The sequence below is a fragment of the Ictidomys tridecemlineatus genome, chromosome 1 (genome assembly GCF_052094955.1).
Source record: "Ictidomys tridecemlineatus isolate mIctTri1 chromosome 1, mIctTri1.hap1, whole genome shotgun sequence".
NCBI lineage: Eukaryota > Metazoa > Chordata > Mammalia > Rodentia > Sciuridae > Ictidomys > Ictidomys tridecemlineatus.
In genome coordinates this window covers 76,860,568-76,867,330 of record NC_135477.1, presented here as the reverse complement: position 1 = coordinate 76,867,330, position 6,763 = coordinate 76,860,568, and the positions used below count along the sequence as shown (strand labels likewise).

Below are 6,763 nucleotides of genomic sequence, written 5' to 3'. Positions count from 1 at the left end.
TATTAAAAAATTGACTTTTATTAACTCTTGAAGTTTTTCCCATTGTTTAAGAAATTTTTATTAAAATAAGAATTTTATAATCCAAATTACATTTCCTCTCCTGGTTATCAATTCTGTTACTTAAAACAGACATTCTGAGCTATTCCACAGTAAAGAATTATAAAGTTAAAGAATGGAATGCTTTACATTTTTGTACTTTCCTGAACATTTTAAAGATATGGAATGTTTTATAAATTTGCATGTCCTTGTGCAGGGGCCATGCTAATCTCTGTATGGTTGCAATTTCAGTACATATGTTGTTAAAGTGAGCACAACTTTCTAAGTTTTGATAGACTGTAAATGTATTTTGTTAAATAAGATACTGTCCTGTATAATCCTTTCAGTTTTCTAGTTTTTTTATTCCAATCACATATGTTCTTAGTACTATTTCCTTTACTAAGGATCAGTTGATGTTTCATGCCCAAAGTAGCAATTCAGAAAACAGTTTTATTTTGTTGAGAAACTTCTAGCAATGTATCACAAGGTAGAATGTCCAGGTGGTAAACAACAACAACAGCAACACAATTTAGTAACTTTTGATGGAAATTCTTTTCCTCTTAAATTCCTTATCATTGGTAGTTGGTGAAGGGGAAAAAAGATTTTATAGTTTAATATTATTGATTCATATTCCTCACAGTGGAAGTGCTAGAAAAGCCCATGTATTTGTAAGAATATTTTGCTTCATTTGGATATTTCTCTCTCATTATTCAAATGTGTGAAGTTCTAAAGAGACAAGGGTATGTTCTTACCATCAAGTCAGAATATGAGTGGGCACATATTTTTTTTTGCAAACTTTAAATTCTTTTAAATTTACTTCTAGGTGTATATATATATATATATTTTTTCTGGTACTGGGGATTGATCCCCATGGGATAAACTTAAAACCAAATAGAACTATAAAACCAAACAGAACTCCGCCCTTTATATTGTTTATTTTGAGACAGGGTCTCACCAAGTTACTGAGGCTGGCCTCAAACTTAAAAATTTACTCTCCTTCTGCCTCAGCCTCCAGGGTTGCTGGAATTACAGGCATGTACTACATGCCCAGCAAGTCTTTTAATTCTTTTAATTTTTGAAATAACCACAGGGAAAGGAAGATAGCCTGTCATAGTAGACTAACATACATACTGATTCATGGAAATGACAGGCTGTTTTTACTCTGCCTTCCCCAACCTTCCCTGTCTCCAAAGACCAGTGAGATTTTAGTATTCACTCAAAGGCTTTCTCCTCTCTCTCTTCACTTAGTGCACTTTCTACATTTTGAGATGTCAGGATCTAGAGTCAGTCAAAAGCCTCTTGCTCTCACATTTTCTTTTACATTTATTATATTAGTGTGCTTAAGAATAGTGTGCTTAAGGTAACAACTCCCTGGCTTCTGAGTTGCTGTTTGGATGGTTCAGTCTGTGTCCTGTCTGAGGATGAGCTGTTTCCTCTGAGCCATGAATGACATTTAGACTTGGCTGATGGGTGAGGAAGTAATCAAGGCAGAGTTGATCACTGCTAAGGAAAATATTTTCTTTATTTGGTCAGTCTAGTATATTTTTAATTGATGTGTTTTCAAGACCCAGGAACAATGTTGGTGAAATGCGTAGTCCTTTGTGTTTGGCTCAGGGGATAGTGGTTAGTTTCCAACTCAGCACTGTGGAAAAAGATTTTCTTTCTTTCCCTGCTATGAACATGTTATATAATTTTTGCCAAATAGGCAACATTTTTCTTTTCCAAATGGGGAGATATTATCTTCGACTTCAGATAATTGATCCGAACTATTTGTGACACATGCATACTGACTCTACCTGGAATCATTGTTTTTTAATATCTGCTGGCATTGAAGAACAACAATAACAATGAACATAATGAAAGGATAATAGTTAACAATTACATAGAACTCAGTATATCCCTGACATTCTCCAAAGTGCTTGATTTTCTTTGGGGGCAGGTACTGGAGATTGAACCCAGGGGAGTTCTACCACTGAGAGGCATCCCATGTTTTGTTTTGTTTGTTTGAGATAGGTTCTAAGTTTCCTAGGCCATCCTTGAAGAACTTATGGTCCTCCTGCCTCAACTTCCTGATAGCTGGGATTATAGGCATGTACCACCCCTGCCAGACAAAGAACCTGATTTTTATTAACTCATTCACATTCTCACAACAAATGGGAAGAACACTCATTACTTTCATTTTACAGATAAAACTGGCCCAGAGAGGCTAAGAAACTTGACTAAGGGTGTGTGGCCAGTAGTGAGCAGTGCAAGACTGAAATGGAAGAATACTGTGTATGTGTGCGTGATACGTGCAACACATGAGAGCATATACTTACACACATGTAAAGAGAGAATCTGTTGGGTCAGGAAATTGAGCTAATAAGAAATTCATCAGCCAGCAATTATTTTTATAGTACATCTCAGGATTGGTTCTTACCCCCCTGAAGGTGTTATAGGCATATGTTGCCAACCCATAGCTGGGTTTATAAATATTGAGTTTTTATTTTTAGAAACTTAGCTTTTATTTTCCTTTTATGGGGTTTAGACTAATTTTATGGTTATTCCCTGAGTGAATATACAATAGGTAGAATTTGGAGGATGTTATTGAAAATGTTATCAATAATGATAATTTACATCTAATGAAAGCAATAAATCATGTTCTGCCCATTACAAACTAGAACCCTGATGGCATCATTGGAATTCCAGTCATGGCAGGATTATCTGGATGACCATGTAGTGTAGGGTGTAGGGTGTTTTAGATGTATCCATTTTTTCTATAAAGGCTTCAAGCATCTACCAGGATGAAAGAAATGACATAACTTTTAGCTATTTGATATAATTTTGTTATATTTATCAGTTTGAGTTTTTTTTAATTCCTAGGTTGCCATCAAACCAAATCTTCAAGAGACCAATCAAGGGCATTTGAAGGCCTGAATTTACAAGGTGGCTGCTTCTGCAGATTGTTCTGCTCAATTCAATTACAGTCTCCTGTGTGCAGAATAGAAAAAGCTGTGTTTTCCAGTTGCCATGGATTCCAGGTGGTGTGGATGGTTCACCTCTGATAGGCACCCACTTGAGATTTAAATTTGGAAGCAAGAAGAGTGACAATACAGATGTAACAGGAGCCATTTGCTGGTGTGGATAGCAGCATGGGAAGTAAGTTTGGGAATTACCCAGTATTAATATTCATAATAGTGCTTTAAAGTCACTGGAAGTAATTTTTTTCCATGTATAGTTTTGTTACCAACAAGGTAGAAAATTAGGCTTATTTTCTTTTGATTGAGAATTGTTTTAGGAATTTGGATTACTTTAGAAGTTAATTTAAACATTCAGATGTCTAGTTTCCATTATGAAACACTCTCTACTTCATTTCTATCTCCCTCTTAATGTAACAAATATTTAAACTCAGTATTTGGTTTGTTTTACTGGTATTTCTTTTTTTGGGGGGGGTTTAATATTATTTTTAGGTCATTATAATTATACATAGTATTTGGGTACATTTTGACAAAATCATACATGCAAAAATCTCCTTTTGCAAATCAAGAAGATCCATTTATATTTGTATTTTCCCATGTCTTACACATAAGGTAGATATTATGATTCCTGTTATGTACTTTGCATTCCCCCCTCAGCATCTGGACATTATTTATTTTTGTTACAGGTGGAGACAAATGATTCCATTTTAATATGACAACACTCATATCATCCCTATTTGATGCAGATCTTTTTTAAAACCCCCAATCACCTATAAACTATGTTTTTGTTAGGTTTTATTTTAAAAATTTTGTTTATTTTAAATTATTCATTCTTTTTAGATATCCTTTACAGTAGAGTATACTTTGACATATTATATACACACGGAGTATATCTTATTCTAATTAGGATCCCATTCTGGTGGTCATCCACGATGTTGAGATTCACTGAGGTGTATTCATATATGAGAACAGGAAAGTTAGGTCCAATTAATTCCACTGTCTTTTCTATTCCCATCCCCCCACCTCCCCTGCATTCATTTTTGCCTAATCCACTGAACTTGTATTCTTTTTCTTCCCTCCTGGTTGTGTGTTAGCGTCCACATATCAGAGAGAACATTCCACCTTCAGTTTTGTAGGATTGGCTTATTTCACTTAGCATATCTGGCTACCTTAGCATGATAGTCTCTAGAACCACTCACTGGTGAATGTCATAAAGTCATTCTTTTTATGGCTGAATAATATTTCATTGTGAATATATACCACATTTTTTTATCCACTCATCTGTTGAAGGGCACCTAGACTGGTTCCATAACTTAGCTTTTGTGAATTGCTATAAATATTTGATGTGACCATGTCATTGTCGTAGCCTGATTTTAAGTCCTTTGGGTATATGCCAAGGAGTTGGACAAGTCGGTCAAATTGTGGTTTCATTCCAAGTTTTTTGAGGAATCTTCATACTGCTTCTAGAGTGGATGCACCAATTTGCAACGTATAAGTGTACCTTTCTCCCCACATGCTTGCCAACTTTTATTGTTGCTTGTATTCTTGATAATTGCCATTCTGACTGGCATGAGATGAAAGCTTAGTTTGTTTTTAATTTGCTTTTGTCTAATTGCTAGACATGTTGAACATTTTTTATATATTTGTGGGCCAATGGTATGTCTTCCTCTGTGAAGTGCCTATTTTGTTCTTCAGCCCATTTATTAATTGAGTTATTTGTTGTTTTGATGTTAAGTTTATTGAGTTCTTGTATATCCTGGAGATCAATGCTCTGAGGTGCAGATGGAAAAGATTTTCTGTCATTCTGTAGGCTCTCTCCACGTGAGGAATACAATTGATTTAATGGGTGTTAATTTTATATCTTGGTACTTTGCTGAATTCATTGATGAGTTCTACAAGTTTACTAGTGGAGTTTTTTGGTGTCTTCTAAATATTTTAGTGGAGTTTTTCTTTTCCTTCTAAATATAGAATCGTGTCATCTGCATAGAGATAGCTTGAGCTCTTATCTTCCCGTTTGTATTGCTTGAATTTCTGTCTTTTGCCTAATTGCTCTGGCTTGAGTTTCAAGAACTGTTTTGAAAAGAAGTGGTAAAAGAAGGCATCTTTGTGTGTTCTAGCTTTTAGGAGGAATATTTTCAGTTTTTCTCCATTTAGAATGATGTTAGCCTTGGGTTTGATGTATATAGCTTTTACAATGTTGAGGTATGTTCCTATTATCCCTATTTTTTCTAGTGTTTTAAATATGAATGGATGCTATATTTTGTCAAATGTTTTATCTGCATCTTTTGAAATGATCATGTGTTTCCTATATTTAAGTCTATGATGCAATGAATTATATTTATTGATTTTAGTTTGTTGGACCAACCTTGCATTCTAGGGGTGAAGCCCACTTGATCTTGGGGAACTTTCTTTTTTAATATGTTTTTGTATGCAATTTCAGTACTTTATGAAGAATTTTGCATCTAAGTTCATCAGGGATATTGATCTGATATTTTCTTTCCTTGATGTGTTTTTGTCTGGTTTTGGTATTAGGGTGATACTGGTTTCATAGAATAATTTTGGAAGGCTTCTTTCCTTTTCTATTTCATGGAATAATTTGAGGAATATTGGTTTAAGTTCTTCTTTGAATTGTGGTAGAACTCAGCTGAAATTACACCTGGTCCTAGATTTTTTTTTTTGGGTGGGCTTTTGATGGCATGCATTTTCAATTTCATTGCTTGAAATTGATCTGTTTATGGGCTGGGATTGTGTGGTCCAGCATGTGGGAAGCACTGGGTTTGATCCTTAGCACCACATAAAAATAAATAAATAAAGGTAATGTGTTCATTTACAGCAACAACAACAACAACAAAAATTTAAAAAACATTAGAAAATAAAAAATGACACTGATCTGTTTTAGTTTTCTATACCCTCTTGATTCAATATGGGTAGGTCACATGTTTCTAGAAATTTGTCAATATTTTCAAGTTTTCTATTTTATTGGAGTATGGATTTTCAAAATCGTTTCTGTCTCTAGTTCAGTAATTTCTGTGGTGATATTTCATTTTTCTTCATGAATTTTAGTAATTTGAGTTTTTTCCCCTCATTGTCCTGCTTAGTTTGGCTAAGGATTTATCAATTTTATTTATTTATTTATTTTTTAAAAAAACAACATTTTTTTCATTGATTTTTTTGGAATTTTTTGGTTTAATTTTGGCTCTGATTTTAATTATTTCCTGTCATCTAGTGCTTTTGTGTTGATTTGTTCTTCTTTTGTAAGGGTAATGTAATGCTAGGTTATTTATTTGATGACTTTCTATTTTTTTTCATGAATGAGCTCAATGAAATGAAAATTCTCTTAGAATTGCCTTCATAGAATATCATGCTAAGTGATGTATGCCAATCTCAAAAAAACCAAAGGACAAATGTTTTCTATGATAAGTGGATGCTGATACATAATGGGTGGGGGGGGCAAGGGAAAAATGGAGGAACTTTGGATTGAGCAGAGGGGAAGGCAAAGAGCGGAGGGGAATGTGTGTGAGAAAATGGTAGAATGAGATGGACATTATTACCCCTATGTATGGATATGATTATACGAATTGTGTGGCTCTACATCATGCACAACTAGAGAAATGAAAAGTTGTGCTCCATTTGGGTAAAAAAATCAAAATTAATTAAAAAAAAAAAAGAATTGCCTTCATAGTCTCCAAGAGATTTTGATATGTTGTGTCACTATTCTCATTTACCTCTAAGTGTGTTTTAATTTCATCAATGATTTCTTCAGCTATTCA

The 6,763-nt window shown here is 34.1% G+C and overlaps 1 pseudogene; it reads right to left on the bottom strand.

The window, feature by feature from the left end:
• Nucleotides 1-211: 211 nt before the first annotated feature.
• Nucleotides 212-312, bottom strand: LOC120885948 (U6 spliceosomal RNA; annotated as a pseudogene).
• Nucleotides 313-6,763: the final 6,451 nt, after the last annotated feature.